The sequence below is a fragment of the Xyrauchen texanus genome, chromosome 6 (assembly GCF_025860055.1).
Source record: "Xyrauchen texanus isolate HMW12.3.18 chromosome 6, RBS_HiC_50CHRs, whole genome shotgun sequence".
NCBI classification, from domain to species: Eukaryota; Metazoa; Chordata; class Actinopteri; order Cypriniformes; family Catostomidae; genus Xyrauchen; species Xyrauchen texanus.
Window position 1 is genome coordinate 12122148 of NC_068281.1, and position 27984 is coordinate 12150131.

Consider the following 27984-nt stretch of genomic DNA (forward strand, 5'->3'; position numbering starts at 1 on the left):
CGGCGCTCCCCTGGGTGGACGGCAGTGTCGAGGACTCTGCGACGGCCATCCCTCCTCCCTCCCTGGTTTCGGCACCAATATAAAACAGTTAAAGGATGGGCAAGGAGGAGGCGAGAACCGGCTTGTCAATATAAATAATAATTTAATGAAAACTCAAAAACACATAAACAAACACACATGACGGACATGCCCGTAATTCTCTCTCTCTCGAACAATCGTCACCGGCCGCCTTTATCCCTCGCGCGCCTCATCAGGCCGATTGGGGACCAGGCGCGCGATATTCCGACCCGGCCCCGCCCCCCTCCGCTCCACAGTTAGGTTTAGGTTACGCTCAGGAGAGAGTGATCTGGAGTCGATTCGGAAAGCACAGGTAGACCTGTTCGCTTCCCCAGAATCCACCCATTGCCCACTTTGTTACTCTCTGACCGAGGCTCCCTTTGGCACAGATGCCCTGGCGCATAGCTGTCACCTGGGGCTGCGCAAGTATGCGTTCCCCCCAGTGAGCCTACTTGCACAGACGTTGTGCAAGGTCAGGGAGGACGAGGAGCAGATCCTCTTAGTGGCCCCTTATTGGCCCTCCCGGATTTGGATCTTGGACCTAATGCTCCTCGTGACAGCCCCCCAGGGCGAATTCCCCTGAGGAAGGACCTTCTTGGCCCTTGACGGTATGCGGAAGACTTAAGTGGCCTACCACCCGCGGTGGTAGGCATGATCACTTAGGCCAGGGCCCCCTCAACAAGGTGCCCTTATGGCCTGAAGTGGCGTCTGTTCGCTCAGTAGCTCACCTCAATCAAGAGTGTAGGGGACCTGCAGGCGTTCGCTGTCAGCAAACTGTGCCTAGCGTTCAGTCCGGCTTACTCTTATGTCATCCTGAGACCCCGACCGAGCTACATGCCCAAGGTTCCCACGACCCCTTTCAGGGATCAGGTGGTGAACCTGCAAGTGCTGCCCCAGTAGGAGGCAGACTCCTTGAAAGAGATGCGCTCTTCGCATCTACTTGGATCACACGCAGAGCTTTAGAAGCTCCGAGCAGCTCTTTGTCTGCTTTGGTGGAAAGCGGAAGGGAAGCGCTGTCTCCAAACAGAGGATCGCCCACTGGGTCGTCGATGCCATCACTATGGCATACCATGCCAAACCCTGCTGGCCTACGTTCCCATTCTACCAGGGGTGTTGCGACTTCTTGGGCGTTGTCACACGGCGCCTCTCTAGCAGACATATGTAGCGCCGCGGACTGGGCAACACCTAACAACTTTGCAAGGTTCTATAACCTCAGGGTTGAGCCAGTTTCGTGTGTTATCAGGTGACACAAACAGGTAAGTTCAGGTCAGCTGGCCGGGTGTATCGCTTGTGCATAGCCCAATTACCCTCCCTTGAGGCGAAGACGTGCGCTCTTTCCCCAGTTGCGTTCGCAAGAAGTGTGAACCCTGGACGTTCTTCCTCCCTAGCCTAGCAGCCGTCGAGTCTTTGGAGAGGCTCCCTCCTGCCACAACACTGAGTTATGTTGCTGTGTTTTCAGTTTGACGTTCTGTTTGATTAAAGTTTTGTTGTTTGATACTCCGGTTCCCATATACTTATTTCCCAAACTTTTACACTGGTGTCTAAACCCGGGAAAGGAGGAAGGGCACGCAGTCCAGAAGAACTCACAGCTGCCGTCCACCAGTAGAAGGAGGAGACGTTGCTGTCCGCCAGGGGACATAGGAGTCACTGCCATCTGACAGGAGCTGGAGGAACCCTTTCCAGGGGATGGAGGAGCGGCTGAGGACTGGCTGGGCAGCATGCCACTGGGAGTCGAAGGAGAACATTTATTTTCTCTCCCATATCTCCCTCCCGCTGATTAGGCATCTCAGTGCCGGGCATGTATCCTCACGGCCTGGCCACATCCTCCTCCTTGTCAGTATATATATATATATATATATATATATATATATATATATATATATATATATATATATATATATATATATATATATACTGTACATCATGGGCCTGCTGAATGCTTGTTTCTGATTGGTTGATGGATGCCTTAAGATGTGCAATTCTTTTTCAGTAAATACATGCTTATTAAGTAGTTCGATCTTGACCTCATAATGGTTCCATTCCACTTCTCCAAATGATTTCAGTTATTTTTAAGATCTTCACAAGCTACCACAGCAATATATCAAATTAATACAAAGACATTGGCTAAGTACCTTGAATAAGAAAAACAAACAATGTCTGTAATATCCTAAGTTTACTTCAATTTTGGTTGAAAAGAACCCACACACTATAATCTCACCCATACTCACACATGTGATAATTATTAGGCTGATATATTTTTTTGAATATTTTATTTATTTTTTGTGAAGAGATGGTAAAAACATAAATAAATAAAATGATTTTCCTTGGCTTCAAGAGCTCAGCCTATGTTAAAAGCCCACACAATCTTAGACAGAATTAAAAGGAATCTGGAGTTTATATTCATATTCACAGCGAGGTCAGGGGAGAGTATTAGTGCACACTAATGTATTCAGTCATATTTTCAACAAGCAAATATCTAATAATCTCTTGGATAAACTTGCATCATAATAAACTTTTTAATTGGCACCCCTGAGATCTGCAGTTTTCAATTGATGCAATCCTGCAATTAAAGTATATTCAGTGGTTCTTATGGTCAAACAAATTAATAATGCATTGGAAAATATATTAACAATTAATCTGGGAATGTCAACGCAAAGCTCTCACAAGGAATCTCTCAGAGGCAGATCCTTCTCCGGCGTGTTGGTGGTGCCAAACTCAGAAGTGTTTAGTTGGAAAGTGGGTGAAGTGATGCTGTCTCTGACCTCAGATTGACCCCTGGTTCAGTAAAAGTTCAATGCAGCTTTGTCTCATCACCAGCACTAATGCCTGCAGCGCTATAACCCTCCTGTGTGTGCTGCTCCTCAATATTATATAACACGGTGTCCCCAGGATGGCAGTACATGCTGGAGTCAATTAAACCACTGAAGGGTACAGTAAATATTCTGTAATGCTTCTTTAAATGGGTCACTTTTATTTGGGATTATGCAGAAAAAGACATGAATTCACAAATAATGTATATGCAGTTATGAGAACTGTGAAGACAGAAGTTCATAAATGTGAAACTGAGCATGACTTTTGTTTAAATATTTAAATCTTTCATTTTGACAATTTGCATTTGCTTCATAATGTCTGCGATGTGGGGTTTTATTATTTTTTCATATTGATTTAATGAACAATTTCTAAGTAATTTATGAGCTGAGATTTATCTCTTTGTCTAATAAGAAAAGACTGATCGCTTGGCTTTAATGTCCTTTTCTGCCATAGGGCTTGACCTTGGTTTCACCGTTTGGCAGACACTGCACACTGGCTCTACGGGGAGAAGCTGTGACTACCCTATTACCTCTGTAGTAAATTATTTAGCTATAACAGCCTTGTCTAGCCACCTACCGAAACCCAGGTATGAACGGCTAAACAGGTCATGCTTGCAACCACATTGCAAATTCCATAATAAATAAAATAATTATCTTAAAGTGAGGAGCTTACAGAATAGATTCTACTATTTCACAGTTTTAATTTCTCAAATGTTAACATTGCCTAGGTAATTAGAAACATTCTGTTGTTCGAGTGGCAATACATAGATGATGCTAAAACTTTTTCTTTCTCCCTTTTTATCATTTTGCTTTGTGTTCTGTTAATGTGTCACATTGTTTTGTAAATTTTATTTGAAACAGATTAATCTGTTTGAAAAATCATAATCACGTTTATGTTGGTCAATATTGAGATTACGATTACTTAACATGATTACTCATTGACTTTGGAAACATCATGCATTTATTGAATTTTAAGAAAAAAATATTTTTAGCAGTGGATTTCCTTGAACTTGAAATGTAAACTGCACTGGGTAGGGTAGGAGGCTTTTGTCATATGATAATTATCCCTTATCAGGCTAATTAAGCCTCCGAGAGGGATAAAGGCCGACTGCGGATGGTGGTGCGACAGAGAGAGATCGTTTACGGGCAACTGACCTCAGTTTTATATTAAAACCATTATTTATATTGCCAAGCCGATTCTCGCCTCCTCCTTTCCCTTATATCCCTTTACAGTATGGTTGTCAAATAAAAGAAAGCCTCCATCGCCATCATTTACAGCAGGAGTGCAAATAGTTCATGGAATGAGATATACTTTTTCATCATGTTATTGCAGAAAGATCTACAATGTGTAATAAAGACTATACGTTATCACAATATCAAATTTCAGTCTGTAGTGAAATTTGATGATTCTCAATACCAGCTTCAAAACTACAACAATAACACTAACAATTATGTTAATTATGGAAGAATGGTTTCAAGTTCTTAAGTAGAGGTTGACCGATTAATCGGTCGACCGATTAATCGTCCGATTTTTTGCATTTTTTAACATAATCGGCATCGGCCAATATCCAAGTATATCAAGCCGATTATTAGGCAGGCGCATCTGTGGGCAGCCTAGTGTTGTTGTGGAACACGTGTTCGACGCACGCTGCCCCTAGAGTCATTTTCCAGCAGAGTGAGCAAACCTCATCCAGTGCCTAAGGAAGGAGCTAAGTTCCTTGGAGAAAACGGTAAGGAGAAATTAAGAAAATACATTTATTATTGCTATAAAGAGAAAGTTATTTTATCTCGCCAGCCATTTCTATGTATACTAATATTAAACCATTTGTCTGTGATGCAATTTAGCTATTCGCAGTCAGAGAGAGAGAGAGAGAGAGTCTCTCTCACGCGGTGCCACAGCGAGCGCAACACGAGCCCTGCTTAACACGAGCTGCTCTGCCTTACTAGCACAAAACACACAGCACGACCAATGTAGTGCAGTTCCTGAACTATTAACTCTTATGATCATTCATATAATGAAATCTGAAATGAATAATTTGGTGACAGACTGCAGTGAATGCCAAAAATATATTTCTTATTTATAAATATTTATTCATCAAAAGTAAAAAAATTTTAATCCAACAATTAAGGAATAGTTGAATGGAACCGGAACCGGAATCATAAAATTCTTTACAATTCCCATCCCTTCCAGAAATAATCTGTGCCTTTAAAACAGCACCAAAATGAAGTTTATTGATTTGATGCAACTAATCAGAGCAGCCACATTTGACAATCTATGTATTACAAGAACTGCAAGTTGCAATCTAAGTGATTTTTGAGACATTAACGTCTACATCTTATACCAATATAAACATGTGGTGAAATGTTGTTATTTGCCTCTATCTTTAAAGCTGTTTGATGCCCACGCCCCTTTGGCATTTATCTATTATTGAGCCGCATTTAGGGGGGTATAAAAAAGGCGTGACTGCTCGAGGGTGCGTCATTTAATCAGCTGATCACTGTTTCCGGATTTCTGCTGTTCTGTGTTAGAGCTGGTGCTCAGGTGTGTTTGCTGTGCCGCATGGTGTGGCTGATCGCTGTTTCTGCTGCTCCGCGTTAGAGCTGGTGTCCGCTCGGGAGTGTTTTTCTGTGCCACATAGTGCGGCTGATCGCTGCTTCGGCTGTTCTGTTTCAGAGGTATGTGTTTTTGCATGTTTGTACTCTTGCTTATTGTATATAGCTAATTGTAATGTTTAATTAGCTGGGAAAGCTGGTGTCTGCTTGGGTGTGCTTGCTGTGCCGTATAGTGCAGCTGATTGCTGCTCATTGGAGTCGGAGCGTTCCACAATTAATGCTCTTATGCTGTGTGTCGTTCAATGACTGTTGCTCTCCTGCTCGGTAAGTGTATCCACGGTGCCCCAAACCCAGGAACCAATCAATGAGTCACGAGTGCTCAGGGGAGGATGGAGGGTTCCAGTCCAACCTGTTACTCGTGGCGGCCCGGTCAGGCATGGCAGTCAGCTCTGCATAAGCCTCAGACTGGGTGTGCAGACCCGAAAGTGGCAGCCCTGTCGAGTCCTCAGTGTCCGACATCACCAGTGCACTCTCCGATGCAGCAATCAAAGACTCATCCAGCATCCAACAGCATACACTTCTGTAGAGGAGAATGGAACAGCAGTAGTATTCAGCTCGCTGATAGTACAACCGTTCGGCTCCGAAGGAAAAATCTGAATGAATCCTGCATTCCAGCTCCATTTTATACCCATATGTCCGGCAGAGTGGCATGCAAATTCCACTCGCCAATTTTCATTGGCCTTTTCTCAAAGATTCGAGGTGATCGGAGCTCTCAAGGTTGACCTCTAGTGTCACTACATCGACACAACGTCGAGTGAGTGACAGAAGGGGAACAGATCACTTTAACATTCTTCTTCTTGTGTTTTTGGTGATTCACATTCTTCATGCACACCACACCCTGTTGGGCAGGTAGAAGAATTTCTAGCAAAAAAAGGACCTATCATATCACTTCTGCAGAAATTAATTAAAATACTGGAGTATTTTAAATTACCTTTATGTGCTTTTTGGAGAGTAAACATTTCGGCACCCATTAACTTGCATTGTATATACCTACAGAGCTGAAATTTTCTTCAAAATAGCAGAATTTTTGTTATGCAGAAGAAAAAAGTCATACACATGTGGCATTCATTTTTGGGTGAACTATCCCTTTATAGATTGTATTAATGCCAAGGTAGGAGTTTTTAACACCCATGGAGCTCTAATGAATAGCTTTTTTTGTGAACCAACTAATCACAATATCGTAAAATATTCAGTGTGCTTCTGTCTGGCTCAGAGCATTTTTAGATATGAAATAAGGTTTTTTTTCAGTGACATATCCAGAAGGACTTGACAACCAGATGCTTGAAGCTGTCAATCAGGCTCCTCTTTCCATCTGCAAGGGCCTCTCTAATATTCCCTTCTGCCGTCAGCTCCTTTAACCTCCTATCTTTAGCAGAGGTGTTCTGTCACTGCCCTCATAAGAGGAACAAGCCATCTGATAGGGTGAATTTATTACAGGAAATTGGAAGGAAACTGTCTGTCAGACAAAGTGGGGTCTTTTTTCATGACTCATTTTTCCTCCTGGACATCACTAGTGATGACGGTTATTACCACAGCAGGAGTTTCAATGTCAAAAAATAAGGGTGCTTGTTTCAGCATGGAAAATAGACAATACGTATTATTTCATAGTTCAAAGTTTTCATAGTTCACAGTGTGCATTTCAGGAGGAGCTTTGATTGCAAAAAAGACAGTGACCAAGCAATAAAGGTTGTGTTTTTTTCTTACAAGTGAAGAGTTTACTAGGGTTGTGAACACGGGCATTTTGCTTTCTCAGTTAAGGTTTGTACAGGAATGAATATCCATCACTCACTCCATACAGGCTTATTGTAACCAACAATGCAACAGTTGGTGTGGTGTAGGTAGGGGCAATGGGTACCTTAGAATAAGCGATACCACTTATTATCTTTTCGATCCAATATCAAGTACTTTTAGGCCAGTATAGCTAATAGCGATACCAAAACCGATACCTCTAATAAATGTAATTCTTACGAATTCTTTGGATCAAATTTGTAACTTAAATTATTTAATTTTAATTTATTTTTATTAAAAGCAGAACATTTTTAGGCTGCTTTGTTTACCTTTTAAAAATTATTAAGTATAAGCAACTTATCAAACCACAATATTAACCATAGATATTATTATATGGCTAATATTACATTACAGTAATGCTGTAGCAAAATCATGGTTAATTGTATCAAAACCTGGTTACTACAGTCGTGGTTACTAGTCATGGTTAATACATTATTACTACAGTAAATCCATAGTTTTCATACTGGTATCATTAATTAATGAGGATTAAAGATCATTATCAATGTTCCCTTTTCAAAAAGCTACACTTCTGATGCTGTGCTGGAAAGCGCTTTGGGAACAACTTTGTGTGACCAGCTGTGAATATGTGTGCAACACGTCAATGAACATTGACCGGAATTTATAGCCTCTGCCGGTGTAATCATTGGATGCACCTGCAGCAGGGCTATAAATAGATGCATCACAGGCGCATTGTCAGATCTTTTGTCTTCAGGTCACTCTGTGTTTGTGTGCTTCACGAGCCTGTCAGAACATTCTTTCCTCTGTTAGGAGTTAGAATTTGTTAGGCAGTGCACAGAAAACCTTTTCTCCTCTTTCTCTTCTTTCAAAAAAGAAAAAAGAGAGAATGACTGAAAGTCAGAGCAAACGATGCATGTTCGCTTGTTTACACACAGTTTTGCTTTGTTTGTTTGGGGGAAGAGCATGCTGCTCTCACGTTGGGGCAGGGCGGGTGCATTGCGATCTTCTCTCGGTCAAAATGCTTCATGCTCGCCTTGCTTACTTCTGAGAGTCGACACACTTCATTCGTGGGGCTCTCGTATGGATCTGGCTGAGGAGTGAGAGACGGGTCCGTCCCTTTCGCTCGCTCTCTCTAGTTGATACCCAGTGAGCCGTCGAGGGGAGAATTTAGCTCAGAGAACCATACCCTGTTCGGCCAGTGCGGCGCTATCAGTAGGAGGCAAGAAAAAAAACAGGAAAGAAACGCATACAGATGCATTCCGGGTCATGTATGTGCCTTTACGTCCAGACCCAAGGGGGCTGGGTGACTCAGGGAGAAGCAGAGGAGACATTGCGCTGTTCATAGAGACGAAGAGGTCCTCTTCTGCTCGGGAAAAATCTCACCCACTACCTCAGGGTGGAGTTTCCACTCCCCCATCGGTATTTTCTGTCTGGACAGTAAATCTGCTCGCATATACGGGCATCCAGGGATATAAACCACCCTGAGTGACAGGAGCTGCCCTGGGCCCCAAGGAGAATCCGACGTGTCAGGGCTGTCTGTTTGGTCATGCGTAGAGATAGATCCGTGGCTCTACGAAGCTAAAAAAACGCTTCCTCGTCGAGCGCGGAACCTGCACTCAGGTCCTTAAGCAGATCAGCCTGGTATGCCTGCAACACCACCAGCCTGACCCGCCGCTTGATACGCCTTCCCCACTAGTGTGGAGGTGGTCCTGCACGGCTTCGTGGGGAGGGAGGACCTTTTTAAAAGATGATGCCGAACCCGGCGAGAAATAACCCGCAAGCGTCTCTTCAACCGGCGGCATCATCAAATACCCCTTTGTCTCAGCACCCATGATGGTCGAGCATAATGATGTTGAGTGTACGTGGACACGGGAAGTATATGGGTTCCTCCATGAGCGAGAAAGCTCGTCATGGAGGTCATCAAAGAAAGTATTCTAAAGGACTAATATAGTGTTCCCTTCCTTTTTTTTTTTTGCCATCAGACATAAATCTGTCTTATAGTTGGGGGTCTCTTGTTCGTGTGGCCAGTCTAGCTACAGAGTAACCACCTCAAGTCATTTCTAAGCCGCTTTATTATTATGCGTGGAATGTACAGAGGTTCAGCCACCCCTCGTGAAACGAAGAGGCGCCGAGGCGCGCTTCAGGCTTAAGAGAAGGATCAGCTGGATCTGGGGAGAGAGCAAGCGATAGGGACGGACCCGTCTCTCGCTCCTCAGCCAGATATATGCGAGAGCCCCACGATGAAAGAGTGGGCGCTGACTCCCAGAAGTACGCTAGGCGAGCACGAAGCATTTCGCCCGAAAGCAGATCGCAATGCTCGCACCCGCCCCGCTCCAACACGAGAACTGATGCATGTCCCTCTCGGCAATAGAGCGTAAGCAAGAGAACATGCATCGTTTGCTCTGATTCTCAGTCATTCTCTCTCTATTTATATATATATTTATAGAAAGCAGAGAAAGGAGAAAAGGTTCACTGCACACTGCCTAACAGAAACTAACTCCTAACAGAGGAAAGAAAGTTTGACAGCTTCATGATAGCACACAGCACAGAATGGCTCTGAAGACGAAAAATCTGATGATGCACCGGTGACGCATCTATTTATAGCCACTGCGCCAGGTGCGTCCAATGATTACATCGGCAGAGACTATAAATTCCAGTCAATGTTCATTTACGTGTTGCATACATATTCACAGCTGGTCACAACTGAGACATGTTCCCAAAGCGCTCTTCAGTGCAGCATCATAGTGAATCTTTTTGTAAAGGGAACATGACATGCATGACACGTGGCTCTAAATACATAGTGAGACCCAATGCAACAGCCAAAAACATCCTTTTACCACTAATGCACTTACTGAGTACTCAGTTAATTTATATGTCAAGTTCTCAAGTTGACAAAATGACCAACATGCCCATACCTAAAATAATGCACACAAACACAGATCATGTACATGTACGCACACACACACATGCATGGAAATTATGGTATAGACACGAGGCATGAGTTTGAGACATTGAATTGGTCCAACCTTCATTTCTAAAACTATTTCAGGCAGCATTTTCCACAGAGGAGGATAGAGCTCTTATTGACGATGTCTGCTGCAGAAAGGGTCATTGAAATGTCACATTCATGAATGATATACCATCAACACCCATATCCGTAATACGAAATAAACAGTTACATGGTAGGAGTAAGGAGAAATTGCCCTTTCCACTGGCTTCTGATAGATGGACAGACCAATTCATGTTTATAGCCCCATTTCTAATGACTCACATATATTGACAGCCTCACTAAACAGCACCTGTGTCGTAATTTGTTATGATTCATTTTGGTTTTCATGTTATTACATACACTAGAAACTGAACAGATACAATAGATAACGGTAAACTCTTCTAACAGGGGTGGTGTCTTTGAATGCACATCATGTTATATACATTTTTTGAATATGTTTTTCAGGCATGTTGAGCTGTGTTCCTCAAGCAGTAAATGCAGGTTTGTGTCATGCTTGCGACATGCACAGATACCATTGCCCTTTTCTCTCCCTGTTAATTTCTTGTCACTCTCAACAATCAGTCAAATTAAAGGCAATAAAAGCCCTAAAAATAATGTGTTCCATTGGCCAAGTGAAATAATGGATTACCATACAAGTCAAGTCTCAGACCAACTCTCTATGGCTATACATAGAATTTTAAGAATGCATACAGGTTTCTGGCAAATGTTGTCTATAAAATCTATATCCCTGAAATACATTGAATTGAATACCATGTCCTACCTTTCAATGATCAGAGCTGCATCTTCCACACAGGCACAATTTCAGCTAAAAATGTGCAGTGTGGGAGTTGGCTAAGCAAAATTAGTTCATAAGCTTTTGCTCTAGCAGCCTCTTTGATGGAGAACATCAGTCAAACAGCCATGCTGTGATGATGACTTGTGTGCTTCCATAATCTCTCAAAAAGAACAATATCCACGTCTCATTTAACCAGCCTTCCAGCGCTAATTTTGCCACCTGTCCACAGACGCCTGCCCGTTCACCCAGCAATCAGTCAGTTCCAAAGATTTTGACATTGAGTAACTGTTGCCAAATGCCTGGCCAGTTTTTTTTTTTTTTTTTCATTTCATTCCGCTTTAGGTTTTGGATATCACTCTCCATGAGCTACTCATTGTGTTGAATGAGTCTATGGGCCTACTGTAGAAACACCGAGTCACTTCATCTTGATTGATCCAATTGCTAATTTGTTATTCATATTCCATGTTCACTTGGCCAATGGCCACATATAGAAACGTGTCTCATCTGCTATGTTTATATGTTCACAGTTTACTCTCGTGAAGATGCTAATGCTGTGCAGCCAAATTTTGCACATACGTGGCTCATTAAAACAAATTTTGTTTTTGAGAGGTGGCTAAAATTTCTTTGAAGACTGTGGCACAAAAATGTTATGTAAAAATGGGAGGTAAATATCCTCTATGAGGTAGCCCCTCTGCAGTACAGGAGGTAAAATTGTGGAGTTTATCAGGGCATTGTACTGAGTTTTTGTTTTTGTTTTTCTAGATTGTATTAATTTTTCTTTTGCGATGAATTTTTTTTTTTTTTTTGTATGAATATTTACATGAATTGTGTTGGGGTTGTGATTTGGATTTGGTTATTTTATTAATGACTAATGTGAATTTGTTTTGAGACTGTCTTTGCCCCTGATATTAATATTAGAACAATTTAGAACATATCTCCCTATTTAACCCTGAAATAGCTCAGGGAGGTTAACAGCAATACCTCTTGGTGGATCATTGGAGTGTCGAATTGTGTGTTTAATTATTATGTCAAATGAAATTGTTACTATTTTTGTAGTCTGGCTTTAAGTACATTCATTTGAGTTGCCTGTGTGGGTAAAACTTTAGATTTGGGCTCTCCTACCAATACAACAGGAGTGGCGTAGTCGTCCACATTTGATGTGTTAAGTTTGTGGTAAAGGAGAATATATATATATATATATATATATATATATATATATATATATATATATATATATATATTAGGGGAACTTATGACACAGGGCACATAAGGTAAACCACCTACTGCATCACACATGTACTGTTCACTTCTCTGTAACTAATTTTGACCACTTGGATGAAATTATATGTTAATAAGACTGATTCACTGGGTTTCTCATTAATACCCTTTTATCAAACTTAAATTTCGGTGAATTAACACTAGTTTAAATTTCTCAATTTGGTTGAAGGACCAACTCTCAACTTCATTAATTTGTGGAGATGCACTTTTCTTAAAGAGACAGTTACCAAGTTTTAAGAAACGCATTTTACATTTAGTCGTTTAGCAGACATGTTATCTAAAGTGAATCCCAAATGAGAAAGAGACACAACATACATAAACATTTTATTGAAATCAATTGTGCATTGTGCAAGTATAGGACACTTGATTTTAATGTTAGAGTTCTGTGTGTTTTGCAGTATTCATTTTTAATTTTAAAATAATAGATTTTGAAATATGTATTGTTTACTTTTGGCCCACTGCCCCCAACAAGTTTGATTTTTGGCCCTTCAAAGGAAAGGTTTGGGCACCTCTAGGTGCAAGGAATGCCTTTTGACTTACACCAGTTACACCACATTATATTTGAAGTAGTTAAACTGTTTTTGAGCACCACCGTGCTGGTGGAATGGCTTTAGAACTTGGCGACTCATGATTGTCAATTTGCCAATGCCAAGGTAACTCATTTGTTTCTAGGTGGCTGACAAAGTTCACTATGGTGTGGTTAATAAAATGTATGTGTATCTTCATGATTTTATGATGAACTAGTACAGTACATTATTTTCTACATGCCTTTTTTGTCAGTGAGGTAGATTAAGCTAGCTAGCTCATTAAAACTCATATAATATTGTAATGTTTAAAGATAGGAAAGGAGGAAGCTGGGACCGGCTTGACAAACACATAAACATTTAATAACACATTTCAGCATCTAAAGAAACAAAACCACGTACTGCTTTTCAGCCAGATGCGTCAAAACCTAAAGACATTCAGACACGCAGACATACTTCGTACATCTCACTCTCTCCTCTGTCGCTGTCTCCTCTCCTTAAATACTCCCGCTGCCCCTCGCTGGAAAGTGTGCAGGTGGAAGTCATTTGCCACTTATCTTCCTGGCCTCGCTCTGCCCAGATGCCGCTCTGCTCTGCCCTGTTCACCACAAATATGTTATTACATTACTCATGAAATATTTTGTCAATAAATGTCCTTTAAGCATGTATGGAAACTTTACTGTGGGAAAAAACCTTAACTGCGCAAACTGACCCGGATCAGCACAAAACAACGTGGTTTCACAATGAGCACCATTCGGCCTGATGGTGGAAAAGTGGCCATTTATTCATTCAAAACACAGTATCCGAGCTGTACCTGAAAACTGTTGTATGAACAGGATAGTTTGAAAGTCACACCTGTGTGTATAAACTGTATACAGCGGTCAATCCCAAAAACGAACTGTGTGAACGCAGCCTAAATGAAGGTGTCTGCATGAGTAATGAGTGTTGATGGCTGAAAGTGGGTTAACAGCACTAGAATCATGTCTATCCTTTTTTCCATCTTTCAATTCAAGTAAAACAGGACATGGGGGTAGATGCAAGGCAATGTTATCCATCTTCCTTGAGAAAGGAGGAAGCTAGAGAGAAAAAAGAGAGAGATAGGGAGGGACATCTCACCTTGTGTGTCAAAGCAGAGGTCAGTGTTAGCTCTCTGAGCTTGAAAGGCAGAAAGCAGGGGAGAGAGAGAGAGTAAAGAGAGTCAGTTTGATCTAGATCACTGTCACTGTCCCCTGTTGCGGTGTTGTAAAGGTATGAACACTGAGCAGAATGCAGGAAATTACCATGCATGTGTTGTATGCAAACGTGTGTGTGCGCTGCTTAAGAGTAATCGGTCACCCTGACATGCCATTTAAGAGGAACCTAGGGAGTATTTTATTAATCCTTCAATGAGCTTCCTTTGTTCAATGGTGCACCAAGCATGCAGCAAGCTATATATTAACTCTTTCTCATTTTGTGATCTTTCCTGCCTTAAGGAAATAAATCAATTAGTTGTATTTTTTGCAAGTATTTTATTCATGAGGGTTTTGAGTTGATATTACTCCCTACAATCGTATATGTGCCCTCTCCTGCTACATGAAATGCAAAAAGCAGTATGACAAATGGTTCGAATTTCAGAAAACTCAGTATTCATGTATCGATACCCAAATAATACCCGGATAATGATCGGATAGCCTATTGTATTCGCTTAAATTCTGAAGTATGCAACCAGTGGTCACTTTACTATCCTATAAGGCCATGGGAGCTGGGCATTCACTTTTCAAAGTTGAAAAATAAAAATGTTGGAGAACTGTGGGCAGGGGGACGTTCATATAGTGTAAGTGCCATAGATACCAAAAAAGCAGTTCTTTGCGGTTAAATTGTACTTGTTGAACAACACCTGAGGAAAATATTTTTGTGTTTTGTTAATAACTCGTAGGTCAAAGAACATTTTGCTCAAACGGCAATGCCAACATGGTGGATATAGTGTGTTTGAGTATTTATACTATATGTTTTTTATATGTTTTTAAAACTGCGTTTGGTGTTCAAATGTGAGCCAGTCACTGGTGTTGTGCAGTTAGAGTGATGGGTGGTGCTTTGTGACACTGAAGACAGAATGAGTCAATAAACACTGTCTTTGGACGACTTTATATTGGTGTCTTTAACAACTATGAACAACAACATTTGATGCAAAGTACTTATTATGGACAAACTGTAGTATTGTACTTACATTTAAAGTAGCCGCATTTATTTGCATCTTTAGTTACACTGTTAACCTTACCCCTAAGATCAACACTAACCCTAACTACCAGAATCAAAACATCAGTAGCAGAAAAAGTGAATATTGTGAGAGTTTTGCAGAACAACATGTAGTTACTCATAAGAACAATACATTGAATGTAGTTTAATGTAAGAACATAGTAATTAAAGATACCTAATATAAAGTGGCACCCTGTCTTTTAAGTCATTGGCAGATTAGACAGCAAGGCAGCAAGCAGCTGCCTTTGGTTTCGGACATAAAACTAAACTGCCCAAAGATTATTAATAGAATTCACAAGTTATAATCATTGAAGCTGTCAACACTAGTATGTGTATGTGACAATGCAACAGAAACTACATTCCTATTATAATCATTGAATGCTTGTAGTGTAGACAGCTTCATTGATGATAGCAGGAACATTTTAGTTGTGTTGCATCAATGGCTTGCAGAGTAGATTGTTGGTAGGTTGTCAGTTAGCAACCTTTCACTGTTCTGTGTAAACAAGATTACGCAGTATAAACATTAAATCACCAATATAAAAGGAAAAGTATGTTGTCTTTGCATATGAAAAAGCAACTATAACCTCAGGTTAGAGTATCTGAATGCCATTTCAGTCAATTATATTCCAGTTTCTGCACTTTTTGTAAACCTCTGTCACAAACATCATCCATCCCTATGGTAATTAATCCAATCAGATTTCCATATTGCACAGCACCCCTACCCCCTCCCAGAGTCCCTTGGAATGTGTCCCCAAACTTTTTGTTTCTCAGTAATTACAGCTGTCAGTTCCACTGGAATTCATCAGCAAGGCTGTCCAAATGTGTGATTGTAAGTGGGAAATGTGCACTTTATTAAACCCCCCCTCTGCAAAATGTAAGCTTTTGGGACATAAGTGTCATGTGTTTCATGCGTAACCTCACTAATCAAGGCATATATAGCCAGTGTTTTGCCCTCCCAACCCCCAACCCATAGTCTGAAGAAATGTTTAAAAAAAAAAAGTCCCTGACCTTTTTTATAATTGCTTCATTTGGATTCAGGTTTACTAATAGGCCTTTCAGTTGTATTTGAAGTATTATGGTTTCACTCTTGCTCTCTCTCTCTCTCTCTCTCTCTCTCTCTCTCTCTCTCTCTCTCTCGACTCACCTTTTGACTGGCAGCATAAAATGTGTCTTATTATTCCAATTCATGTAATATTGTATTCAGCGTAGGAGCAAGTGCTTGTAATCTTGTGCTAATTAGAGTTGCACAAGACATTGATCAGTTGTTTAATTGTTTATGTGGGGCCATTCTTTCTTGAAGTGTTGTTAATTTGGCTCTGTTAAAAATTGAAAACTAGTATTTACTGAATACTACACAACATACACTGTATTCATACTATTTTTGGTTTTAAATTTGCATGAGAGGTGGAAATACTTTAAAATATCTTGGAAATACTTCCCTAAAAAGGCAGCTCCGACCACCCTACTGCTATACAGTAACTATGCTAACTCTGATAAGTTCTGTGTCTTGGGTACAGTTAGTTCAGAAATCTGGGCAGAGAAATTATACCATACCGAACCATGCTCGAAGGGAAATGCTACTGAAATCGTTACTTGCCAAACTCAGAACCGTTTCATAGAAAACTTATTTAAGAGACAACATTTTGACAAAAATCAAAGCAAAAATCCAAAGAGGACAAAGGAGAATGGAAATTCAGAAATTAGCCTCAATATGTGAGGACAAAAGTGCACTAAGCTCTCCAGGTTAGGGTTGCACCAGCTGTGCGTAAGGTCTCACTTAAGTTGGGACGTAAAGTTCACACTAAGGGCTTAGTTACTACTTGTTAGTTTGTCAGTGCTTAATTTGGTTGCACCACCTGTTCTTAAGACAAGACTTAGCTAGTAGGTCATACGCGCTCTGTACAGTAATGCATAGTTGCATAATATAACATTTACTTGTATTGATCCAATAAGCATCCTTGAAATTTGTACACAGAACTGTTAAAAAGCAGCAAATTTCAATTTGATCTTGTTACAGTTAATGTTCAATCCTCGTTTGCTCACGTAACTATCAGATGTAATAAATTATATCCCCATTATAAAACGATACGTAATAAAAGTAGATTTGATAAATAGTATATTTATCTGTATGTAACTGTATGTAAAATATATAAGGGTTTATAAATAATTACTAATACAAGAGGCTGGAAAAATAGACATTTATTAATTTTAATATCATATATATATATTTTGAATGTGTTGAAACTTGACAAGGGGTGACGCACCCTGAAAACTGCACTGTTAGGTCCGTTTCATGCTGCAGAGTTTTTTCTCTCGTAAAAGTAAACGAGTTGAAATGTCAACATCATACTTTTTGTCAAAAGGATTGAAGCCTGTCATGCAAAACATGAGCTCATTGATGTCATAAAATATCAGTCTACTCTTTTATTCCAACCGTTGCTCCTGGTCATAGACTTTCGTAAATATTTAGTTGATACTTAGTGTTGCGTTCTATGTAAATTTACTGGTGCAACACTCAAATATTTAGTAGTGCATAAATTGTGACTTAGTGTCCATTTATGCCACAACTAGGCTAATTTATAATAAGTTATTATAAGAATTGGGTGAAGAACAAAGTGGGAAAGAAGAAGGTTTGTTAACTCATTGCAACGTGAAATACAGTATTCCATGCAGTGTGTATGTTCTATCTTGAACATTTTGCATAGTATCTTTGCTGTATATTGTAGAAATAGTAAGAGTGCGGCAGTATGATATTCTGAACATACTGTACTGTAGCTACTCTTTCTGCATTCTACTCTCTTCTTGCCTGTTTCATTTGCTTCTACATTTCTATTTATTTTTCATCTGTTTACTTTGCTCCTTTTTAATTAACAATATACAAGGCACTTTAATTGAAGGAGCTGAATGAAAGCACATTCTGCTGTTATTGCAGTGCACTGTGGGCAGCATCCTGTTCCCTACAGTCACCGTCTCCATGGTGAGGGACATTTCAAGAAAAGTCATTATTAAGTGTAAATACATTAAAATAGAATGAGCTCTTTTACGATGGCTCTCTCTTGCAAATTTGTTGACCCTCATTCAACAGATTGATACGTAAGAACTCTTTCTTTAAATATTTTTTTCTCTATTTCAACAAAGAGACAGAAAAGGTTCAGAACACAAAGACATATATAGTTGCCCCTGTAGCAGAACAGGGCACAAGTGATTCATTCAGGGACACTTATAGTGATGAGAAATATGGAATTTTAACCTAGCTCTTCAAGGTTCAAAATATAGTTTTATTACTTATTAGATTGTCACCATCCAGTAATGAATAAAATAAAATAATAATAATAATAAAAAAGTTTTATATTAAACTTTCACTCTTTCTTAGGTACTGCAAAATATCTGTGAAATTACCTTGTATAAGTATACAACTATAAAGTTTGGTTGAGTAAATAAAGTAGACGTGTTTGATATTGTCATATTATTTTCTCTCTTTTTCCCGTTCCGTGATGCCACATGGATGGAACATTTTGTGTTGTCATGCAATCCTATCAGCTCATAAGCTGACTAAAGAGTATAACCTTTTCCTATGCTATTCTTCTGTAACAGTCCACAATATGTGTACAGACTAAACTGTACAATCAGCATTTACGAATACAATTTATGATCAATATCAATCTCCATTGTTTATTCATCATCTGATCATAAGTGTCTTCTGGGCACATGGATCACATCTTGTGGGATGTAAACCTACAACCAGTAGTGTAGTCTAGGGCATATGCAGACATACACAGTATGCCCAAATATTTTTCTTAGGATGTTGCATATGCCCATCTGAAATAAGCGATGATACGTATGGCCACAAGAACAACAAGTAGTCATTTGACCTGGAATGTTTTCAGTCTAATAACCCGATGCAGCAGCACCGTTGTGTGAACTGTGTGTGTGTGTGTATCTATATATATATATATATATATATATATATATATATATATATATATATATATATATATATATTGTCTTAAAATGGTTATTTATATATTCATCTTTATTGAGTCAAAATTAAATATACATTTTACATACATGCAAATATTGTAGAATAGAATAGAATGGAAGAACAGGAAGCTCTGCAACAGACTGCATGACCCCCACAGAGCCCCCCACTGAACATCGAGTCTAGGATTACATGAAGAGACAGAGGCAACTGAGACAGCCTAAATAGATACAAGAACTGCAGCAAATTCTTCAAGAAGCTTGGAATATCCTATCTGCCAACAACTAAGAAAAACTGTGTCCAGGAGCACCAAGGAGAAGTGGTGTTGTTTTGAAGGCAAAAGTGGTCACACTAAATATTGATTTAGCTTTTTTTGTTTACTGGTCTTTGTATAACGTTAATTTAAAAATGTAAATTATTCATAAAAATGCATTATTTTGGAAGAAATCCTCAATAGGCAACATTTTTCACAAGTGTTTAAAACTTTTGCACAGTACTGTATATATATATATATATATATATATATATATATATATATATATATATATATATATACACAGGTGAAACTCGAAAAATTTGAATATCGTGCAAAAGTTAAACTTAAAAGGTGAAACTAATATATAATATAGACTCATTACAAGCAAAGTAAGATATTTCAAGCCTTTATTTGATATCATTTTTATGATTATGGCTTACAGCTTATGAAAACCCCAAATTCAGAATCTCAGAAAATTAGAATATTACATGAAATCAATAAAAAAAGGATTTTAAATACAGAAATGTCGGCCCTCTGAAAAGTATAATCATGCATATGTACTCAGTACTTGGTTTGGGCCCCTTTTGCATTAATTACTGCCTCAATGCGGCGTGGCATGGATGCTATCAGCCTGTGGCACTGCTGAGGTGTTATGGAAGACCAAGATGCTTCAATAGCGGCCTTCAGCTCTTCTGCATTGTTTGGTCTCATGTCTCTCATCTTTCTCTTGGCAATGCCCCATAGATTCTCTATGGGGTTCAGGTCAGGCGAGTTTGCCGGCCAATCAAGCATAGTAATACCATGGTGATTGAACCAGGTTTTGGTACTTTTGGCAGTGTGGGCAGGTGCCAAGTCCTGCTGGAAAATGAAGTCAGCATCTCCATAAAGCTTGTCTGCTGACGGAAGCATGAAGTGCTCTAAAATGTCCCGGTAGACGGCTGCGTTGACTCTGGACTTAATAAAGCACAGTGGACCAACACCAGCCGATGACATGGCTCCCCAAACCAACACAGACTGTGGAAACTTCACACTGGACTTCAAGCATCTTGGATTGTGTTCCTCTCCATTCTTCCTCCAGACTCTGGGACCTTGGTTTCCAAATGAGATGCAAAATTTGCTCTCATCAGAAAAGAGGACTTTGGACCACTGAGCAACAGACCAGTTCTTTTTTTCTTTAGCCCAGGTAAGACGTTTGACATTTGAAGCCCATGTCCAGGACCCGTCTGTGTGTGGTGGCTCTTGATGCAGTAACTCCAGCCTCAGTCCACTCCTTGTGAAGCTCCCCACACATTTGAATGGCCTTTTCCTGACAATCCTCTCCAGGCTACGGTCATCCCTGCTGCTTGTGCACCTTTTTCTTCCACACTTTTCCCTTCCACTTAACTTTCTATTAATGTGCTTTGATACAGCACTTTGAGAACATCCAACTTCTTTTGCAATTACCTTTTGAGGCTTTCCCTCCTTGTGGAGGGTGTCAATGACGGTTTTCTGCACAACTGTCAGGTCAGCAGTCTTCCCCATGATTGTGAATTCAACTGAACCAGACTGAGAGACCATTTAAAGGCTCAGGAACCCTTTGCAGGTGTTTAGCTGATTAGAGTGTGACACTTTGAGCCTACAGTACTGAACCTTTTCACAATATTCTAATTTTCTGAGATTCTGAATTTGGGGTTTTCATAAGCTGTAAGCCATAATCATCAAAATTATATCAAATAAAGGCTTGAAATATCTTACTTTGCTTGTAATGAGTCTATATAATATATTAGTTTCACCTTTTAAGTTGAATTACTGAAATTAATGAACTTTTGCACGATATTCTAATTTTTCGAGTTTCACCTGTATGTGTGTGTGTTTTTTAAAAGTATACAAGGATTCTCTCTAAATGCGCACAGAGCTGCGGAAGTGCAACTGATGGCACTGGCAAGACAGACAGCCCAACTAAGCTGATCCACCAATCAGAACGTTTATTTCAGAGGCGATTAGATATTTGCTAACCAGTAATATTTTCTGTTTCACTAAGGGGCAGGACATTTCCAGCATCTGATGCAATTTTTTGTGAAAATACTGCATATTATTGCACCCCTGCTAGTTTTTGATGCTCTTTTTTTAGCCTTTAACTGCTGCCAGTGGTGCCTTTTTCTTGTTATATAAAATAATTTAAATCTATATTGTTAAGTAGAAAAACTATTTCACTATACACAGAAACGAATATAATTGTACACAAATAACACCACACATTTCTTTGGAGGTTATACACCGATCAGCCACAACATTAAAACCACCTGCCTAATATTGTGTAGGTCCCCCACATGCCACCAAACGGGCGCCAACCCGAATCTCAGAATAGTATTCTAAGATGATGTTCTTCTCACCACAATTGTACAGAGCAGTTATCTGAGTTACCATAGACTTTGTCAGTTCGAAACAGACTGGCCATTCGCTGTTGACCTCTCTCATAAAAAGGCGTGTTTTTGTTTTTGGCACCATTCGGTGTAAACTCTAGCTCTGTTTGGGAAAATCCAAGGAGATCAGCAGTTACAGAAATACTCAAACCAGCCCGTCTGGCACCAACAATCATACCACGCTCCAAATCACTGAGATCAAATTGTTACCCCATTCTGATGTTTGATGAGAACATTTACTGAAGCTCCAAACCAGTATCTGCTTGATTTTATGCACTGCACTGCTGCTACATGATTGGCTGATTAGATAATTGCATGAATGATTGTTGGTGCCAGAGGGGCTGGTTTGAGTGTTTCTGTAAAAACATTTAGTGAGCGGCAGTTCTGCAGACGGAACCTCAAGGGACCAGCCGGCCGGCCGTGAAGCGGGCTGCACTCATCCCGAGCTTGGATGGAAACAAGCAAGCATGCAGGGGAGGCGGGTGGTTCGAGGGGATTTACCCGGCGAACGGAGCCCGTCATTATCCCAAATTGCCTCCATCGCCCGCGGCGCCTGCCTCAGTCCCGTAGGAAGGAGGCGAGGCGTGGGGGGCAGCTGAAGTGGCTTTCTCTCATGACAAAAGAAAGCCGCGACCACAATGCTGCCACGGCTATGTTCTCGCACTGAGGACATAAACCATTGGAGAGAAATCACTCATCCCGAGCTCGGATGGAAGCAATCAAGCATGCCAGGGAGGCAGGTGGTTCGAGGGGATTTACCCGGCGAACGGAGCCCGCCATTGTTCCCAAATCGCCTTCAACACCCGCAGCGCCTGCCCCAATCCCGTAGGAAGGAGGCGAGGTGCGGGGGGCGGCTGAAGTGGCTTTCTCTCATGACAAAAGAAAGCCGCGACCGCAATGCTGCCATGGCTATGTTCTCGCACTGAGAACATAAACCATTCATAAAACGCTGCCTGCGTGTAATCGCAGCCCAGGCACGCAAGGCAGCTTTTATGATCGTCAGAGGTGGGGAGAAATAAACCGCATCCACAAACAACACAGAGGTGGAAAGACATCTTTAAAAAGACACGTCCTGAAAAGGATGTTCAACGTCTGCTGTGTATTTGCTCTTTTAGAGAAACTAACTCTTTTAGGGAAAATAAAAATTTTAACTGCGCTGTCGAAGCACCCAGGGTCAAACTGCACTGCCGTACAGAGAAGGAGAAAGCCACTGAAGTGCGCCGTAGATCCAACAGCAGGCAAGCGTCAGAGGAACAGGAACGGGTGTGTAACTCACAGCTGACTGCATACACGACCATCGGCTCCGAAGAAAATTTCTGAATGAACTCGACGTATTTCTCCGCTTTTATACCCGTATGTCCGGGGCGGGGTATGCAAATACTGTCTGCCTAATTCCCATTGGCATTTTTTCATAGATCAGAGGCATATTCGGTGCTCAAGAGAGATCCCTAGTGTCGCTTCTTCAACACAACGTCGAAGTGCGCGACAGATGGGGAACGGAGCCCTGTCTGGGTTTAGTGGTCATGGCTTCTAACAGTGCATCTCGACTTTATATTGCCTGAAGTGAAAGCCTCTGCTCTCAAACATGTTTCACAAACAGAGTGAAATTAAATATTCTTTATCTCCTTATGGATGTGCAATGTTTGCACCTTGTATTACAGCACAGGGCTCTGTGTTTCTCAACATTCAGGCCTACCTACCCTAGTTACTGGCATCAGACAAGCAAAGGGGCTTTAATTACAAATGCATCTTTTGCGCTGCGCAGCAGGCTAATTGTTCCAAATTCCCCTTGGTGTCATTCTCTCTTCGCCCCACCAGTGGCCTGACTCACAGCCTCTAATTGTCATGTACACACTCCGGCACACTAGATTTAGTTTAGCACTGCCCTTAATTTAATTGGAAAGCACAGAATGGTGTGAACAAGAAAAGGAGAAAAGAAAGAAATAAAAATTGAAGCAATCTTTCTTCAACGTGCAGTAAAAGGGCTCCAAGTATGAATTATTCATTTGCTTGATGGATGGGTCTGCATACAAAACTGCTAAGTGAGCTTTTCATTCTTTCACACTGTTCTTTTCCTTGTTGTCTGATGGTTGAGGGGACAACACACACTGTTCATTATGAACAACATTGCCACACACTTAATATAATGTGCAGCATTATAATAGCTGGCAACTAAATGTGTCACAATAACAGTGGTGTTTTGATAGCCTGAAGTCTTTTAAACTAAGATTTAAAGGGATTGTTCCCCAAAAACATTTAAATTCTGGAATCATTTACGCACAAGTTGTTCCAAACCTGCATGACTTTCTCTCTTCCTTGGAACACAAAGGAGATGTTAGTTTAATACTGCTGAATCTTTTTCCATTAAAGTGAATGGTGACTAAGGCATTCTGCCAAAAGCCCAAAGTATACTTCTGTCAGATAGGGCACGTGACACAAATCTTGTAATTAGCCGAGTGCTGGAGCACTGATTATTTGAACCACGCTTCATTGAAGGTGCACACTGTATTGCAAGGTGGCAATACTCACATTTGAGCCATTACATCACGAACAAACTTTAGAAGAAAATGTAATAACCAGTAAATAACAGGAGACAAAGATTAAAACTACAATATTGGATTTGCAGAGCACGTGCGTGAGGAAGTCTGGAGATACCTGCATTTGTATGACTCAAGTCTGAAGGAATATAAAGACATCTTAATGATAAGCTCCTGAAGAGAAACAGTCTGGAGTCTTATAACAGTCTTAGCGCACATGCGGCAACTGCCTGCCTATGTGCGCACCGTCAAATGGAGTATACTTTGTTAAGATTGCGTTTGACTGTACGCAGATGCTGAGCTTTCACGTCAAAATCGATGTATATGTGGGCTCTACATCTCCTTTAGTTTCTTAACAGAAGAGAGTGCGCAAATTAAGATTATAAAGTCATATGGGTTTTGAACAACGTGAGTGTGAGTAAATGATAACAATTTACTTTTTGTGTAAACTATTCCTTTAAGTCTTGGTCAGAATAAATACTACTGTAATTGAATGCACCTTTGTTCTAAACAGACTATTTTCAGCTGCTCTTAAATTGGCTGCAAATGATAGACATTCAGAAATCTTGATCGTCAATTTCATTAAGTTAAGTGGCAGCTGCATACTATTAATCATTAGTAACCCATAAGCCATTAAGAATGCCTGCAACCTCCCTCCTATTATTTGTTTGTCAAATTTGATCAGGAAGCCTCATTTAGCCATTTCACAATTCAACCCCAATTTATACATAATATCCTGTCTGAAAAAAAATCTTGAGTAGATTATGATCAGCACTGTTCTGGGTTGGTCATGATGGAAACTACAAGACTCAAATTGATGTTTAACAACTTAAGAATTCATGGGAAAGATATTTTTCTGCCCAACAATCAAACATGAGACAAATATATACAGACCAATACATTGATTAATTTATTGATTGCTCAGTGGAAAGATAACTACACAGAGATTGATAAGAGGGGTTAAAAAGGGAATTGACTATTAAGGCCTATTTTTACTTTAGAAACTTTATCTGTTTTTCTGAGACACTCTCATTACTTTGAAGTTTAACATAAGATAACTATCATGCGGTCAAATGGGCTTTGAGTTGGTGTTTTCTCTCTCTCTCTCTCTCTCTCTCTCTCTCTCCTTGTGTGTATTTTTATTGTTTAATCAACTGTTTTTCTTTGTTCTTTGTTCTGTTATCGTCCTTTGGTACCTTCTCAGACAAGTGAGTAGCATGATTATTTTCAACATGCAAGATGTGATCATACATTTGTTAAATTGAACCCCAACTTTTCTATATTCAAGCCCAGTCCTCAGTCCACAATCTGCTGAATTGAATCTTTAATGTCAATGAATAACCTATCCTCACAAATTATTTATAGTCTCCCAAATATTGTATCAGTGGGTTGCATGACTGTTTTGATAGGGTTGTGAACAGAAGTTAACAACACTGTATTCATGCATAGATATGGATAAACAGTTAGATAAATTGGCTTTAAAAGAGAGAAAACACTTTTTATTTTGTTTTTGACATGAAAATCTGTATGTCCAAACTAATATTCTAATGTATATCTATATTATGCTGCATTATTTAGCCCAGTGTTTGTTCAAAAAATTTAAGTTCTGTCATAATTTATTCTTGTTCCAATATATGTTGTTCCAAACCCATATGACATTCTTTCCTATGCAGAACAAAAAATATATTTTAAAGAATATGGCGGATAGTACCTCACTTTAAAGTAAAAAATAAAGGACCCAAAAGTATATTAAAAAAATAAATAAAGTGGCTTGTGCCCATATTTCAAGACTTCCAAAGGCTAATATAATGGGCCTATGTAGTTAATTTTATTTAAATAAATTCCAATGTCTGATTTTAAGATTTATAATTTTTACTTTAGTACAAAAGTATGTTTTTGTAAGTTTGTAAAAAAGGTTTTGGTATTGTGTTGGGTCACCACAATGTAAAATCTGGGTCCTAAATCAAAACCAGTTACAGGAATTTTCTGTGTTCAATACAAGTTATGCTCAATCGACAGTATTTGTGGCATAATGTGGATTATCACAAAAAGTTTTGATAAAATCACATACTAACCATATTTGTGTAAAGTTATAGCTAATTTTACAACTTTGTTGCCATGACGATGCATGACCGGAAATTGTAACTAAATGGAATACATGTAGGCGCTTTTATAAAATTATGAGCTTCAAATTTCTGCCTTTATCGGCCCCTCACTGTAACCTTGATGTTGCTTTTTTTTTTTTTTTTACAAAAAAGAGGGAGGAGTCGAAATAATATTTGCCACAAATGCTGTCGATTGAGCTTAACTTGTACTGAACCTGGAATATTCCTTTAAGGACCACTGTTATATTACTATTTTTTAGAATGAACAGCAAAAACAACATTCAAAGCAACAAGGATTTCCATCTGAAGCTGAACATTTTCCGGTTCCACTTTGTTTTGCAGTACATTTACTTTAAATTTACTTACAGTCAGGGCTGGACTGCTAATCTTGAATACCGGGCATTTTCCCAGTGGGCCGACGCACTTTGTGGCCGATCAAGGGAGGGCTGGCCATCGGGAGAATCGAGGGGTCCGGTGGGACGGCCATGAAACGTGCTGAATGGGCTGCGATATGCTAAAATGAGCTGCCACGTTATGCAGAACAGACCATAAAATGCCGCTGCGATATGCAGAAAAGGACAGCGCACACAACTCAACAACTCTTGACAATTTTTGGGCAAGTTGCTATGTAAAATCCAGGGCTGAGTCCAGCCCTGCTTATAGAGCACTTACACAAGAAAGTACTGAGTATATTAGGTAACTACATGTACAGGTGAAACTCGAAAAATTAGAATATCGTGCAAAAGTTCATTAATTTCAGTAATTCAACTTAAAAGGTGAAACTAATATTTTATATAGACTCATTACAAGCAAAGTAAGATATTTCAAGCCTTTATTTGATATAATTTTGATGATTATGGCTTACAGCTTATGAAAACCCCAAATTCAGAATCTCAGAAAATTAGAATATTGTGAAAAGGTTCAGTATTGTAGGCTCAAAGTGTCACACTCTAATCAGCTAAACACCTGCAAAGGGTTCCTGAGCCTTTAAATGGTCTCTCAGTCTGGTTCAGTTGAATTCACAATCATGGGGAAGACTGCTGACCTGACAGTTGTGCAGAAAACCGTCATTGACACCCTCCACAAGGAGGGAAAGCCTCAAAAGGTAATTGCAAAAGAAGTTGGATGTTCTCAAAGTGCTGTATCAAAGCACATTAATAGAAAGTTAAGTGGAAGGGAAAAGTGTGGAAGAAAAAGGTGCACAAGCAGCAGGGATGACCGTAGCCTGGAGAGGATTGTCAGGAAAAGGCCATTCAAATGTGTGGGGGAGCTTCACAAGGAGTGGACTGAGGCTGGAGTTACTGCATCAAGAGCCACCACACACAGACGGGTCCTGAACATGGGCTTCAAATGTCAAACGTCTTACCTGGGCTAAAGAAAAAAAAGAACTGGTCTGTTGCTCAGTGGTCCAAAGTCCTCTTTTCTGATGAGAGCAAATTTTGCATCTCATTTGGAAACCAAGGTCCCAGAGTCTGGAGGAAGAATGGAGAGGCACACAATCCATGATGCTTGAAGTCCAGTGTGAAGTTTCCACAGTCTGTGTTGGTTTGGGGAGCCATGTCATCGGCTGGTGTTGGTCCACTGTGCTTTATTAAGTCCAGAGTCAACGCAGCAGTCTACCAGGACATTTTAGAGCACTTCATGCTTCCTTCAGCAG